Source organism: Lissotriton vulgaris, chromosome 6 (assembly GCF_964263255.1).
Source record: "Lissotriton vulgaris chromosome 6, aLisVul1.2, whole genome shotgun sequence".
Taxonomy (NCBI): Eukaryota; Metazoa; Chordata; class Amphibia; order Caudata; family Salamandridae; genus Lissotriton; species Lissotriton vulgaris.
Genome location: NC_141694.1, coordinates 1,581,291,035 through 1,581,308,047, shown reverse-complemented (window position 1 = coordinate 1,581,308,047; position 17,013 = coordinate 1,581,291,035).

The window sequence follows — 17,013 nt, the reverse complement described above, 5'->3', positions numbered from 1 at the left end:
ATCGCAATATTTACAAGGCTGCCAACGTATTTTAGCAGACGTTAGTTTTGGGCGAAAACCGCTGTTTTTGCCAAAAACTGACATCTGCTAAAATGCAGACTTAGGCATACCTAATATGGGGTGGATTGTGCTGATATGACCACAGGGTCATATCAGCAAGGTTATCGCCGTTTTGCAGGGAACATCGCTGGAAACCCAGCGATGTTCCCTGCAAAACGGCGAGTTCCCCGCTATCGCTGGTAATTATATTGCCCTGGAGAAACGCGTTGTAAATAACACGCTAACAGAGGGGATATAATCCAGTGATAGATGGCGATAAATAGAAAAGCGCTTTGCATTTATTTATCGCCGTCCTTGTAAATATGCCCCTTAGTTCTTATTACTCTCACTTTGACTGTCCCTCATAACTATCACTACTTTAGTTCTTCTTATTCTTTTCTCCTCCCATTTCACCAAAAATCTTTTGCCTATCCCCCTCCCACCTACACTCCTATCACAATCTCAATGAATACTTTGCAACTGCATTCCTCAATCTACCCACATAATCACATTTTGTCCCTTGCCTCTGTTCCACTATATTTCCTTTCATCCCTCCTTTCCTCCCTCAACACTTCACCTCCTCATTATCCTTATTATTTAGCAACCGATTGCCCGTCGTACCCAACCATTGTTTCACGTTCTCAAATCTACACACAGCCATCCCTAGCCAACTCCCTATATGCACACAACCTGTCCGAAACAAGGCTTCCTTCCACCAGGAAGTACAACCCTTCCCCTGTATTTATCTGTTCTTGCCTATTTGCCATCTGGTGTCAAGTGAATTCCTAAATTTTCCCCTATGACAACAGTCTTGCCTCATAAAGTGTCTCACCCCGTTCCCCACTTCCTAACCCATTCACTTTCTTGTACTGCACCTACTCAAACTCACTTTGTGTACACTAATCTTGCCACTCCCATCCATCTGCATTTAATTCAGTCTCTTGTCTAATCACTCCCTAAACCTATATCTCCTTAAGTTGATGCCCTCTAGTTCCCATTTCTCAACAACTGCCAGCTAATGTTTCTTGGCAGGGCTTTCCACTGACATCCACTTTCTCTCATGCCACTACAAAGTTATGCAGACTCTCTCTCCTCCTTTTCAGCCTTTCCCCACCCTATCTACATCCCTAGAATATTCCCTATCAGATGTGTTCTCTAGATGCTAAACTATTTCAGGCTATCTTCTCCCTCATGGTCTCCTCATAATATTACATCTTCAATGTTTGACAATTGCTAATGCATACATAAGATTCTGAATGGCCATGTGCCTAAAGGGTTCTTTTTTTTAAATTTTTTTTTTATTAATCCTCATCTGCCCGACACACGTACCTTAGATGCAAAGAAGACAACCCAACCACCTCACTGCCATTGGAAGCAAGGCCCTGGAAATGGAAAAGGGTTCTTTGTAGGGAACTGGATTGATAAACTTTGAGGTATAATTGCTGCGATTTTTTAATAAGCTGTGGCACCCACAATGCCACATTAATCTATCCCCCAAAAGTTAATGCATTTTTCTGAGTAATTTCTTGCTCCCTTACTATATCCTTTGCAACTGTACCTCCTATATTGTAAATGCCTGGGGTACATATCAAAAATATTACCAAATAAAGACAGTCATATATACTAAGCAATTTATTAGGGGCAAACGCTTCAATTTAGAGTTTGTAACATATAAAATGCTTCTTTGAAAATACTGATCCCATTTTATGGGTCATGACCCTTTACCAACTCCTAATTTGTCCCCACAATGAATTGTATCTCAAAGGGGACGTCTTCCAAGTGTCCTTTCGAAATACTGAATCAGTATGATATGTTCCAAATATTTTGTGACTGAAATCTAGTCGAACAACATAGAAAATGTGCTGTTACTCAAGTTGGGATGGTAACACATTTGCAAAAGGGAAGGGGTTGCTTTTGGGACCTCTTTCTCTTTATGAAAAATGTTTGTTGGGTAGTAGGTAGTTGCACTACCAACTGTCAAAAAAACTTGAAAAAAGTAAACCTCATTCAAATGAAGTTTACTTTATTAAAAATGAAATCATAGACACAATGGTTTTCTGCATTTTGAATGCCACTATCCCTTTGAAGGCCTCCAATCACAGTGAGTCATAATTTGCTAACTAACTCATTAATATTCATGAAGTAGGTCAGATTGCAACCAAGAACAATTCAGAACTTTTCGAATAAACCTCTGAGGCTATAGGTCGATTTATAACATTGTTTATTGGTTGCAAAACTGCTGGTCACTATTTTCAATCAGATATTTAGCCACCAGCCATTTGTATATTTGTCATCTGTTAATAGTCAGGAAACATTATATCAAGTTAGATAAAATGAGAAAAATGTGATGAATTAAATGAGACAAATATTATGATGAACAAATGAAAGGATCAACAATTGTAGTAATAATAATTCCACCAACAGGGGAAGGTCTGGCCAGATCCAAGGGCACCTTTCATTGCTTGGCACTCCAAGCTGAATTTCCGTCTTTAATTAGGCTTGTGACAATTATAAAGTGTTATGAGGCCTCAGTGTCAGTGACAGTGATGGGTGTCATACTTCAGCTCAGATCTGGGCTTAAATTCTGGCGTCAATTCTTTGTCTCTGGTTACTAGGCCATGCTGACAAGTTGTGGCAAGCCCAGTGAAAGGCTTCCTTAAGAGGTGAGAGGCCAAGGGCAGCAGGGCCTGGAATGGAATGAGAGAAGAAGAGATTTGCAGAGCATCGCAGTCATTCAGGAGGTGTGACATCACTTGTGGAGAAGTGTGGCTCAGGGGTTAGAGGCGGCAGACCCGGAAGCTGAGATCGGTCCTGGACCAGGGTTCAATTCCCCGCCTCGGCGGGTCTTGGGCTAAAAATTCCACGGACTCGATAATTCTCGCTCCGGTGCCTTCTCGACTCACGGGTTCACACTCTGCGACTCTGGGCAATAGCTTGCTTAATCTCCACAACGGCCCCTCGCGGCGGGATGCCTGACTTTCACCTTGTGGATACCTGCTGGGGCTATCACACAGGGGAATATCAGGACGGGTTCCCTAAGCAAGCACCGGGACACCCATTGCGGGTAGCTGTGCGCTATATAAGCTCAACTACATTTACATTTACATTTTACTTCGGAAGGAGAACGTCTGCTAGAGGGGAAACGTCGGGGAGGTGTGCAGCATTGGGCCTGGTGCCTTTGGTACCACAACAGAAGGGGCATGTGGAGACCACACAAATAGATCTGTAGGAGTTCAAAATCATACGACTGCCTCACTGCAACCACCATCTTGCTCTTTTCAAGGTATTAACTGAATGTTGTTATTTCCAATTCCGAAGTCATCTGTCTTCTTACAAGGTCAACCCAAGAAAAGTTTCATTCGGAATATGGGAGGAAATTGGAATAATCAAATGACATTGGCTGGATACGTTTTTTGTGCTGACCAGATTATTTCAAATATTGTCCAACGTGCTGTTGACAACTCTGATTTAGAATATGTGGAATGATATAACTGTCCACCTCAATTGCACTTGTTTTGTACAAACAGAGCTAACTAGTAATGGTTTCAATTTGTGTGTATGTAAGGTACTCTAATGATCGAAAAATATTTTCCTTTGCTTAAAAACAAGTCATCATAGAGCAGAAAAATAATCTTTATAGGTAGTCAAATTTGTTTTTGAAATTGTGCAATTTAACTCGGTCATTTAAATGCAATTTGTGAAAATGCCCATTTATATATCCTAAATACAAAGTGATGTTTACTGAAATGAAATGTGCTGAAGGTGCCCCTCAAGTTTTTTACAACTCCCGCATTTTTTACCACTGTTGAGTCCTGCTGACCATCTCCGGTCACTACACTAGTTGATACATACATTAAGAATGTTGTTGATACAGGGCATACATTTCTACACAAGTCAATGCTCGGTGTTTCATCAATTCCAACGACTCCGTTCTTCCTCTTAGCAGTGTTTACATTTCTTTATTGTAAAAATGACAGTGGCATCTTAAGTGAATGTAGTAATTTCTGCTAATCCTAGTTTGTTTGCCCATCTATCCTTCAAATTATTTAACGAAATTGTTGTTTGTTCAAAGTACTAACATTTATAATATGTGTGTTTGTCTTTTCAAGCCTTGATTTTCTTTTGAAATAGAATAGTCAGTTTCTCTGAAATACATTTAAATTATGTAACATTAAACCGCAACTCAGTAGTTAAAACCTGAGTTTCCCATGTATTTATTATAATATATACCATTTTCAGATCAGCTGCTAGAAATCTATTTATCATCAAAAACATCTGTTAAAAAGATTTAACCAGATCTATTAAAATACACGGATCTACACATGGAAACCATTTGCCTCTCCCCTTGATGCTGAAACAGGCTTCCCCAAGTTAAAAAATGTTTCTTTCTCATTATTATCAGTAACATGAACCTCAGAGTTTTGTTTGACGCACAAACTATAGACAATCAATCAATCAGTGTTTGTAAAGCACACTACACACATGTGAGGGTCTGAAGGCGATAGTGGAGGGGGTGGGCAGCTCCGTTGAGGTCCTTCCTGAACTGGTGCAATGTCCGGCTCCATTGGAGGTGAAGTGGACTTTGTTCCAGGACTTGACTTCCAGGTAGGAGAAGGAACTTCTGCATGCTCTGGTCCTGTGATAGCGTGGGACGGTGGCTAGGGCGAGGTAGGCTTAGCGAAGGTTTCTATGGTGGGCATGGAAGGAGATTTGGTTGTCGAGGTATTGAACTCTGATGTATTGGAGGGCCTTGTAGGCTTAATTGAGCAGCTTGAACGCTATTCTTCTTTCGATGGGGAGCCGGTGTAGGTCGTGGAGGTGTTGGCTGATGTGGTTGCAATGTGGGATATCGAGGATGAGTCTGGCGGCAGGGTTCTGGGCAGTGTGGAGTTTGGGGAGGATTTCTTTGCTGATTCCATTATAGAGGGCGTGACGGTAGTCTTGTCTGCTGGCGATGAGTGCATGTGTGACAGTTTTCCTGGAGTCATGAGGGATCCACTTGAACGTCTTGCGCAGTATTCAGAAGATGTTGAACCATGTGGAGGATACAGCTTTGATTTGTCAATTGATGGTGAGAGAAGAGTTGAGTATAATGCTGAGATTGCGTGCGTGGTCCATTGGACTGGGGGCACCAGGTGTTGTGCCATGACAATGGTGGCAAAAACACATTTCCATTCCTTTTCTGGCCACCTTATTGTGCAAAGGTTACTCCATGCTGTGTTCTTCCACTATACTTGACGTTGACAGATAAACACCAAGATCCATTTTACTTGCAGTGTAAACTTAGTTTTAGTACATGACCTGCTTATCACCACGGTTTTGGGGCAATATATCACCAACCTGAGCAGTGAAGAGCACATCAAATACATGCACAAATAGAAGGGTGAGTGTATGAATGCCAGATAAAGATCTTGCAACATACAGTAGAGCTATGGAGACATGATTTCTGCCTGGCCTTGTATGTGCCTGTTTGAATTTGTGATACGGACTGCAACTCTGCTTGCTTTCGAAGAAATGCTGTACATTTTACATCTTCCTGTCAGTCTGTCATTTGGTGGCAATCAGCACATTGGTGCCCACAGCCTTCAACTTTACAAAGCACAATAGAGCTTCTCAGAAAGGGGCTCTTCTCAGACCCCCAGAGAAAGGTACTAGAACTTCCTGACTGTTTCATGTCTGCTGACCACTTCCAGGGCACCATGATTTCCTTCAATAAGCTTACACCTCCCTCTACCAAGAGCGTAACCCATTCACTTGCCCCACTCCAATGAATAAAACTTCCACATATACCTACATATACAATCTTATATCTAATGTGTTTGTATTTTCTGTGGAAATACTTGGCAGCAATTTTATTACGTGCATGGACACTACGTTCCATCTTTAAAACACAGTGGTCAATCCTAATTCAAGATGACAAGTAGATAAAACATTTTGCAGTGTCATAACTCATTTGGAGTGCCATAAACCCTTTGGACAGGATCATAACTCAGAATTCTATGACAGGTCATAAATCATCAACAGTTGACAAGTCCCAAATCATCTCTGCCATATATCAACCAAGTCCTTGTCATTTGCTTGTCGTACTTCTGCCACCTTTGTTCTGCAGGCCATCATCCATGCCGCTTTTGGGGTAAAAAAGTTTGTTGGTCTATTGTTGGTTCTTTCTCTGATGCGAGGGGGTAGCTTCTTACTGGAGTTAGGCCCCAACTTGCTACCCTATTTGTCTATTTTGTGCCCTGCCAACCGGAGGGTCTAGGCTGTGAGTGTCATGCTCCTCCAGATCTCCCATTGGCCTACTTACTGTGCAGTATGGCATCCCAATGCAAGTGGCCTTCCTCCTGCACACCGTCCTCTGGTGTGCCTAGCTTACCAACCAATGTACCCCTTTTACTGTCACAGCTTGCATGCCTTCACAGCCCTGTGACATTGCTCCTGTTCTGGTGTGGGTGGGTCTCGAATTTACTGTGCACTGCCCCTGCTCCACGAATGTACCTTCTGCAGAGGCAGCACAGTCATTTTAACCCCTGTGCCCCAGCTGTCTCAAAGGGGCCCTCATTGGCCTGGTGTACTTGCACCAACCTTGGTGTAGTTTCTTCCCCTGGGGTGGGGAGTGGTGGAACACCCCTCCCCTCATTGTTTGCTGATAAAGTAGATTAGACTGGAAATTATGGCACTGGCCCCTGATACCCCCTTCGGGGACGGCCTCTGCCAAAACTAGATTTTCAATGAATGGAAGTTAGACTTGGCATCTTTAGCGTAGTTAAACTTGGCTCTTTGCCTCTACCTCCTGTATTTTTGATGCTATGCTGGATTTCATTTTTGCTGGCTTATATGCTTTGGGAACTTTGCCACTGCTTATCAGTGTCAATGTGCAAGTCCTCCCTGTGTGAAATTTTATTATAATTGGTTCTCCCGGATTGGCAAATTTGATTTACTGGTTAGTACCTAGTAAAGGCCAGGGCCTGTAAATCAAATGCTACTAGTGGGCCTGCAGCACTGATTGTGCCACCCAAATGAGTAGCCTTGAAAAGGTATCTCGGACCTGCCACTGCAGTGTCTGCACTCAGTTTTAAACTTGCCATGTCGACCTGGCAAGTGCACCCACCTGCCAGGCCCTAACCCTCCCTTCTCTTACATGTAAGGCACCCCTATGGTATTCCCATGGTACCCATCTGGGCTGGATGCAGTGTATGTGGAATGTTGGACATAGTGAAATACAGTGTTTTTAATTTTTCACTATTGAAAGGCTATCTGCCCCATAGGATAACATGGGAGATACTTTGTAACATCTTACAAGTATAACTTCCTATTGGGACAAAATGGAACTCAGAGTTTAATAACACACCTTTTAGTAAAGATAGTTTTTAAATTCTGTATTGGAAAATGCCACTTTTAGAAAGTAGGCATTTTCTTTTTTAACCATTCTGTGTGACTCTGCCTGTTTGTGGATTGACTGTTTGGTTTTGGAGTGGCAGGGGATGTTCATTTCCAGTAGAGTGCCACTGGAGGGGGTGGGGGGTTGAGGTGTGCTTGACCCTTACCGGAGGATCAGAGTTGAGCTGAATAATCCTTGACTGCAGTCAGAGTATTGTGGGAGTTTTCCTTGCACCTGAATAGGGCCTGTTTCCTTTGCACAATGCTGTCTCCACCCCCTTGTTGTCATACTGCACCAGTGAGGACAAAACTAGTTTGGACTGGGCTGAGAGTCCTTTGTGCAAAGAAGAACAAAGACAAAATGGGGTGTAAGCAGTAGACCTTAAACCCCAATATTTTAAATCACTTCTGGACTCAAGAGGAACCTTTGCCAAGGAGAAGAGCAAGAGAGCTGTGAGGAGGAGTACTGCCCCTTTGCTCTGTGCTGTGTGTGGCTGGCCTGCATTTGCAGTTTCAGCCAAGGAAAGGACAAAGACTGGAACTTTGCTGTGAATCTCCAAGGGCCTATGTGTGCTGGCCTCCTGTTCTGAATTGCAAGGACACAAAGACTTCACCCACAGCTCCACTGAATTCTACTGCTGAGTGTACTATCCGACGAGGAGGTGCCTGATCCAGTTTTGGGGCCTCTGGAGGTTGGTACTGAAGTTAGGAGATGGAACAAACTGAAAAAACTAAGAAAACCGACGCATGGACCTTCTTGGGGCTGTATTCATGATGCAACACCTCCATGCGTGAAGAATGTCCATGCACTGCCACCATACTGCTGCAGAGACAACGCAGCGCCTGCAACTGCATGAACTGACACATCATGGGATCGCGGTTGAAGAAAACCGATGCAGCACCACTTGGCGCCTCGATGTCCAGCGCATCCCAGATTTCCACGCATGGCACCTGTGTGGCAAGTTTCCCGACACAAAGAAATAATTCCCTTGATTAAGATATATCCTATGTGAATTACAAACTTCGAAAAACACACTGTAATACATTCAACATACAGTAGAAACCCACCAATCAATGAATACTGGTTTAGAGAAACTAAATAAAACTGAATTAAAAACACATATGTCTTTATTTAACTGCCGATTTGGCGTATTCGTTAAAAAGATTATGGCTTTATATCCACCATAAATCATATACAGAAGAGAAACAACAAATTTGTCAATTTATCCAATACATTCGAAATAACACTTTTATACATACAATAAAAATCATAAAATTTTCATTGATATTCAACCTATTTCACATTTAATTATACATTGATTATGACCTGCATAATCCAAGCAATGAGACAACATAAACAAAGACCTCAACCTAGTCTAATCTATTTGCACATTGATATTAGTCGCCAGTGGTCAATATATAAACTTAATATTTACACCCTCCTTTTGGCTTTTATTCAATTGTGCTCCTTCTGCGTCTACGCGTTTCAGCGGTTTCTCTTAAATTAATGCTGCCTTTTTCAAGACAAATAATGGTACATGGTTGTCTCTCAAGTTTTCAATAATTGTTCCTACAAGCAAATATAAATACATGAATTAGTTTGTTGTCTGCTAGATTCAAAACCATTCATTATGCTGCCAGGATCTAAATATTAATACTAGCACTGCTCCAATCTCTCTATGTATCCCACCAGTGGATTAGCGTTATATGTTATAGTCCACATCTCCTACTTTTAACAATGGTCTCTCTCTATCGACCCTATTTCTATTTAACTCAAAGAGACACCCGGTTTCAAATTGTATCTCTGATCTCTTCAGAGATCGCTGGAATAGTCTTTTATACTTCAGCTCACCTTTCTCACCCAACGTTTGAAACCTTGAGGATAACGTATTGAGCTGTCTCTCATGTAACGGTGGTTCCCCTTGTGGTACTCGTTAAAATATCCCTCGAGATTCGCCTGTCTCTGGTGTCTCCCTATACAGGAAATAAAATCAATGCCCTTCCGTTAATATCCCCAAACTTGTTCAGTATATTCACCTCCATAATATAGTGCGGCCCTCGCGGTTTGATTTACCTTTTGATCCAGCTCTCAGCTATACGCTGGTATCAAGATGGTCTGTCCGGACTGGTGTTTATTTTCCTATACTCTCCTGGATGCGACATGTTTGTTAAAACCTCCATGCTAGTTTGAAAAAGCAGAAAGCCTCATGTCAAGTCTACTGTTGTTATTGAGTGGCCTCCTACTTAACACTCCTCCCCCATTTTCCTTATTGTACCTGTGTTCACCGATTAAGGTTTCAATGTCATTTCTATTGACCCTTCGTGACCCTCACTGTGCGTGGCTTAGGACTGGAGTGTTTGTCTAATAGGAGGTGTCAGTAACCACAATAGAAAGCCACATTCTCACTCTCTTCCCTATCGCACCCGGGGCAATCTGTGCCTACCTTCATTTAAGCTCCAACGTTCCTGCCCGCCAGCGTTCTGTCACGGAAATTCCCGATGTAACTGACCTGGCCTGTACTCGAGATTGACGGCCCGGGACCAGGGTTCGATTCCCGGCGCGGCAGGTTTCTGGACCAGGGTCAGCGGACTCGATAATTCTCTCGCCTCGGTGCCCACTCTAATCAGCGATCACACTCGGCAACTCTGGGCATTAGCTTGCCTCATCTTCACTAACGGCCCCACCAGACCGCCGGGGATGCCTGGTCTCACCCTGGAGATACCCATTAAGGGACCATCTCTCAGGGAAGCCAGGAAGGGTTTCGCAGCGGTCGAAGCGCCTTGGGACCCTACGGGTAAGTAGTGCGCTATATAAATGCAAATACATACATACATATATTCTTTACTCTCAGAGGGCTTTCTAATCACATGGTATGCTTTGCGGACGGCAATGATGGGCTCATGGCTCAGCGTGTCTGTTCATTGGATCCGCTTGCCCGCGTGGGGGCCAGATGTCGGTACCAGATTGATACGGCTCTTCTGATTGGTGGCTTCTACGTACTTCCTCGTGTTTCTCACTGCCGGGTAAAGGCTATAGATTCTAATTTTGACAAAACGCTATTGGTATTAGCACAATGTATGTACACTGTAATCGAATCTACACTGCAAGTTTCCCGACACATCAACCGTGGGCCAGAACTGTTTTGGGATTGACGCATCCTTTCCCCCTGCAGTCAGGATTCTACGCATTACTTCTCCTGCGTGCAGGAGAACTGTCCCATCGCCGCCCCAAGGACTGACGCATCCCTTTGTTTCTCGGCACTTCCCTTCTCTGCGGCTGTTTGGCATTGTGAATCTTGATGCATTTACAGGTACTTTGTGTAAAATCACGCAAACATAGTTTCCTAAGGACCAAGTTACTTGAAACCCTTTTAAAAGTCAAATTCTAATTACAAGTATGTTGGATTTTTGTCATTTTGGTCTTGTTGAGATTAGATAAAGATAATTGATTTTTTTAAACTGGTGTGTTGTCCATTTGTGGTGTTATCACTGTATTACTGTGTGTTTTAAGTACAAATACTTTACGCATTGCTTTTGGGGTAAGACTGTCTGCTTATGCCAAGCTACCAAGGGGGTGAGCAGGGGTTATCTTGATTGTGTATCCCCTTTAACCTAACTAGAAGCAGGTGACCTTACTTGGACAAAGGTACCTAGCTCTGCCAAGTAGAGACCCACATACTCCATGAAAAAAGGTTATGGGAGAGAAAACATAGTGTGGAACTGAATGGAGATTATTCTAAAATTAGACTGCTTTTTCTTTCCTCTTTCTTTTGGCAACATAGCTTTTGGCCAGAAGTACTGGGCAACACATCCACACTAGAGTCTTGAGATTATAGTTTAGAGGTAAACTGATGCCTGATATCTAGTTTGCTGGTCAGCCCATGCCTTTACAGTGTTAAAAAAACGTTTTTGAACCTTTTTCAAATGATGATGCCTTTATCTTCCCGTGGCTAGATGATTATAATGCCATCTACGTTAATTGTCATGAAATCCAACATAATTTATTGCAGCTAGTGCAAAACATGCTTTAATTTAGCGTCCACAAGCACGGCTGCATTGGTGCTCATAATGCGAAGGAAGCCATCTGAAAAATAAATAAAACGTGTCTGTTCTTTAGTGCCAACATTATGTTGTGGGATATTAGTACATCCGGAGTTTATCGTGTTGGTGACTTTGTACGATTCTCATATTAATCTGATAAGAGGAAAACTGAATTGAAATGTTACTTATGGTATGATTTCATTGTGTTAGTACAAATTGGTACTTCATTAACGCAATTGACATTGAGAATGTAATTCATACATTTTTGTCATACCCATGACATGCTATCCTATCTTAAGAAATACTCATTATATGCCAGTGTATGACTGGAGTATGCCTATTGTATGGTGTGGCCTACCATGTTTCATGTTTTTGGAAAATAAAATTATGATTCCTTCCATATGTATTTATCACTGATTTATCATTTAATGGATATAAAGAAAGATGAGGGTTGACTTATTCAACCAAATGGTATTTAATTAATTATGTTTCCCACGATTGGATTACTAAATCAAATATATTACAATGTATTGCAACACATTCAAAGAATATGTTTAGTCCATTAAATATAATTCATGATAAGCATATTTTAAGTTTGTAGCATTACTCGTGCATTTATTAAATATATTTAAAGGATTTGGGATAGGCTACTGAAGTAAATTAATGAGACATTAAATAATTTAATATATTTATTTATATTTAAAGGAGAGAAACTACAAAAAGTGGTTATAATTATAATTAAGAGAAGTTTAAAAAAATATTGTGATGTGATGTTTATAACACTGTATAACTAAATTGCTTCTAGGCACAGAGGCATAAGATCGAATACTTTGTGACTTTTAATCGAAATAGGCATTTGGCAGGGGTGGTGTTGACTTTGTGGTAGTCAATATAGTGGTGAAAAATTAACTACAAAGATTAACTTTTGTTCGTTTCAGTATATGTGATTGTGTTTTCTTCACTGGAAAGGTAATAATCAGAAGGAATGCACCCTGGCATTATGGTCATTGTTTTCTGCTAAAAATTAACCTTAATATAAGGCATCACTGACATTAGCTGCCCTTGGCTGTAATGTCCGTTAACAGTCCCTCACTGGCAGTAGGAACGGACTAAGGGTAAGGTATAATATTTCATAGCCCACATTATCTTGTTCAAAGATAGGTGGAATTAGCCCGCATTGTCCGAGTACCAGGGTGTATTTTATAGCTCCCACCTCTTTCCTAAGGGTACAGTGCATTGAGTGCCCTCCCTTTTGTGCATAGGTTCATGTTGTGCCCCCTGCGTTTCCCAATGGCAGGGTAGATGGATCATATGATTCACACCCGCCATGCATAGAGCTGAAGGTTTGAAGTACTCCAATCTTGACCAACAATAGTGATGGTTAGTGTCCCCTCCAATCTTGATAAAAAGGGTGATCAGTTATGTGGTATCTGCTACCAAGCCCATTGAGGGCATTTACTGCTCCCAACCATGCATAAGGATGGATGTTATTCAAATGTCTTTCACCATGCAAAAATGGTGGATTGATTCAAAACTCTCCCACATCCTTCACAATGGACAGAGACTATTTTATGTCCCATCCACACTTCCAGAGGCTTATCTAGTCATTGCAAAAGTGGTACCAAGACAGCTGCTACTAGTGCTGAGCCTCCTCTCTTGACTAGATTTTCAAGCCTGAAGAAGGCCTGGGACAGAATATTGCTGCTTTGGTGTCATGCTCACAAATGTAAATATGGTGCCAGATCAGCTGTCAATTGTCTTGGACCATCTTTACCATCATTTGTTTGAGAGTTAAAAAAAACCTGTGGCAGGACACAGCAGCATCAGTTCCTTGTTCCTAATAATAAATCAGGGCACTAGTGCAGATTTTACTGTCAACGTCTGAGGGTGTAGAGGACCCAGGGTAGGAAACAGTTATACTCAAAACCCTGCCAGCTAAATGGGTTGTGAGAAATTGATTAGTTGAAGGGGTGACCCCTGTTCAAACAACAGCCCCAATCCCCATCAGGGTGAACCACATAAGTCACTAAACTAGCATGGCAAAAACGCAGCCAGGCTTAAATTAGAGGCAACGTGTAAAGTATTTATCCAGTACACAAGCAGAATTAAAGTGAAAACACGACACAAAAACAATTCCACACCAATTAAAAAAACTAGAGTAATTTTAATAAATTATTTGACACCAAAATGACAAAAGTCCAAACTTGTATTTATTTTAAGTTTTTAGTAAAAACTAGCATGTAAAACATCAAAGCACCAAACGTAGATATCTAGGCATGCAAGACTGGGTCAAAGTCTATAAACATGGCCAACCGTGATGGAGTGTGGGTTAGTAACAAGGAGTGGATGGCCCTGGTCGGCTCTTACCTATGGACTTAAAATACATTTTTGAGAAAATGTTCTTTGAATGTAAAATTCAGTAGGGTAAAGCTGGAGGCCAAAGTCTGAGGAGGAGGCGCAGTTGTCAGGGAGCAGCTGGATGGAGTTGCAGTTAAGATTTCTATGTATCAACTAAGCATGAGAGGAAAATCCATTCCGCTCACAGATTTTGCAGATTTTCGGCAAAGTCGCAATCCGCGAGATTCGCGAATTTCCCGCAAAATCCGCGAGCGGAACGGATTGGGTCAAAAGTTGAAGCTGACTTTTGTAACTATTTTAGAATGGCGCCGGCAAGCTGCCAGAAAGCTACCAGAGCCATTCTAAAATAGTTAAAAAGGCAGCTTCAACAGGAAGCACTAATAGATAAAGTAAAGCAGGTGCTCGAGTTGAAGCTCAAATTCAGTTACACAATCAATAATCACCCCAAACTTGGGGTGATTAATGATTGTGTAACTTAATTTGACCTTCAACTCGAGCACCTGCTTTACTTTACCTATTAGTGCTTCCTGTTGAAGCTGACTTTGTAGCTATTTTAGAATGGCGCTGGCAGCTTGCCGGTGCCATTCTAAGTTAGGCTGAGGGCATAAGGGCACAAAGTGGGACAGAGGGCTGAAGGGGACAAAAAACGAGTGGGGCAGAAGGGCACAGAAACGAGTGGGGCAGAGGGCAGAAGGGGACAAAAACGAGTGGGGCAGAGGGCAGAAGAGCACAAAAACGAGTGGGACAGAGGGCAGAAACGAGTGGGGCAGAGGGCAGAAGACCACAAAAACGAGTTGGGCAGAGGGCAGAAGAGCACAAAAACGAGTGGGGCAAGGGGCAAAGGGCAAAAGGGCACAAACACGAGTGGGGCAGAGGGTAGAAAGGCACAAAAACGAGTGATACAGAGGGCAGAAGGGCATAAAAAATGAGAGGATGGCAGTGATGAACCAGAGGGCGCATCACGGTCTGCCCCGAGAACAGGCAAAGCGCCCCGGGAACACGCAAAAATAAAAAAATCCGCAAATTCGCACAAATGCACAAATTTTGCGGATCGCGAATCGCAAATTCACAAAATTCGGCCATGCTTAGGGCAGAGGTCTTCAAACTTTTTTGCTCTGAGCCCCCCCAAACAAAACATTTTGATGCCAGGCCCCCCTCCAAACCTTTATGACAAGGATTGGGGGAGGGGCAAGGTCGAGCACAGGGGGCGGAGCTTATGAGATCATTTCTTGGTGATGTTTTCTATGCCATATATTCCACAATAACTGTAAGACTTACAAAATAGCAAATTCATTAAGCAAAAACATGAATTAACAAAGAAAAGCTCTGCTTCCCATAATTTGGTTTCTGTGATCCTATCACACTCCTCAGATCAATGCAACTGCACCTGCTATAGTAATTATAGTAATTATAACCATGGCCCTGAGCAGCAAGAAATATACTCCAATTACATTACCAAAGGTGACATTTTGTAAGACTTGCAGAAATTAAATTATTCACCAAGAATCACAGGATGTTTAGCAAAAGCTAGGGCTTGAACCTAGTTACCCTGTTCCAAATTGAGCATCTCTCATAATAAGGCCACATTTTCTCCCCCATAAAAACATGAACTCCCCTTTTTGCAGCAAAGGTGCCTGTGGTCCTAATGCTCGCAAGGTAAATTAGCTCATATTCCCTTTTTATTTTTAAAAAGACATAACTCTAACACAGTGGGCCTCTAAGACCAGTGGACCCTGGTGCTGCTGCACCTACTTCACCACCAGTGATCAGTAATGTCTCGCCAAGTGGGATGTCTCCTCTGCCCTTCGTTAAATACATGAGCTCTCATTTTGTGCCATCCTAGTCACTGTCTTCTCTCTGATGCCCCCAGAAAGGTGTTTTCTCTGCTGCAATTTCCCCACCCTTAGATCATTACTCAGAGGCCCAAAGCAACTCTGCCAAAACAAGTGGCCACTGATCCCTACTGTAATAATAATCTAATACTACAAATAGTAAAACAGACTTGGGGTTTATCTGGCCATTTATACCACTGGGACTTGGTGCCACAGCACCTGCTGTACTAATCATATCTACAAATCTGATTATATAAAAATGTGTCATATTGTGTGTGTGTGTGTGTGTGTATATATCATAGTCCAAAACGACATAGTTTAGAAATAATGTGCACATTGTGCAATTACTGACAAGATACTCATTATCCTGACAGTTATGGTATCAAAAAATACCTGCAACATACATCAGGGCATGGAAAATGCATTAGCTTGATTATAATGAGAACACCGAAATCCCCATATCACTATTAGATTACACGATCTCAACATAAACACAGAGTAAGCCAAGTACTGGTGCTCCTATTAGTTATATGGCCATTGAGTATCCCCACGCAGGGCACAGAGGCACCAGCACTTTAAATATTGGTAATATGGGGAATTTAGTAGTTCACCAAGAGGATTGCGTTGGCCAAGGAATGTGGTGCTGTTTCATCGTGGCCTCACAGAGACTGTGAACTCGTTGTTAATTTCTCACGTTCTGCGAGGAGCATAGTGCAAAAAAACACTGTGACTCTTCCAGCTGTAGGCAGCGAGGAGAAATAGGGGATCTAAAAATGGGTGAAAAACAAGGAAGCCTCAATAACAAGCAAATGGTCTTTTAAAGGTTTGTGAAGTACTGGGGTGGGGCTGTGTGTGTCTCACAGGACCGGGTGGGGGGGGGGCTGAAGCCCTTTGAGCTCACATACCAGTATTGTGCATGCGGGAGTGCGCTCTTTTCAAGAACTCGTCACGATCGGCCCACACACTTCGACATAGAACACTTTGTTAGCAAGGCAACTTTGTTTAAGCTGCCTTGCAGCTGTCGGCAATGTCGAACACAGTGGGATGGTGCCTCCGAGTGACTCTCTACTCTAGGACTGTTGCACGTTGTGCCTCCACTGCCTGGGGTCCGCACTGAAGGACACACACACAGCCACTCGTTTATCATGGGGGAGGAGACTCTGTTGTTGTAACTTGAAACCAGGTTCTCCCCAGCAAAGTGCTAGACACACTGTGTGACAAATAGCAAATACTTGAAGACGCATTCGCGCCCCCCCTGGGAATGCAGCCTTGGACCCCCAGGGGGGCGCGCCCCACAGTCTTAATACCACTGACTTAGGGGCTCATTACAAAATCAGACAGATCGCCACTGGCAGGCTGTCAGTGG